Genomic DNA, 204 nt, shown 5'->3' with positions numbered 1-204 from the left:
TGGTTCCCCTTATCTGAGGGCTTCTGCCGGGGGTGGGGGGTATCAAAGGGATGGTCCGGTGGGCGCTGGGGTGCTGTCCCGCTGCGAGGGAAGGAGGAGGCTGGCGGGTGTGAGCTTTCCCCAGGGCAGGCTGGGCTCCAGGCGGTGGAGCCGGGCACCAGCTCAGCGGTGCCCCTGCTCTGGCTTGGCAGGCTGCTGGGCAGC

The 204-nt window shown here is 70.1% G+C and overlaps 1 protein-coding gene across 1 annotated transcript in view; it reads left to right on the top strand.

The window, feature by feature from the left end:
* LOC104130005 (protein O-GlcNAcase-like) overlaps window positions 1–204 on the top strand; it is a 21036-nt gene that overhangs the window by 20225 nt on the left and 607 nt on the right. The gene's annotated exons all lie outside the window — the stretch shown is intronic.

This window comes from Egretta garzetta, unplaced genomic scaffold, assembly GCF_000687185.1.
Source record: "Egretta garzetta isolate BGI_Z169 unplaced genomic scaffold, ASM68718v1 scaffold957, whole genome shotgun sequence".
Classification (NCBI taxonomy): Eukaryota; Metazoa; Chordata; class Aves; order Pelecaniformes; family Ardeidae; genus Egretta; species Egretta garzetta.
The sequence above is the reverse complement of the archived record's forward strand: the minus strand, read 5'-3'. Positions and strand labels throughout refer to the sequence as shown.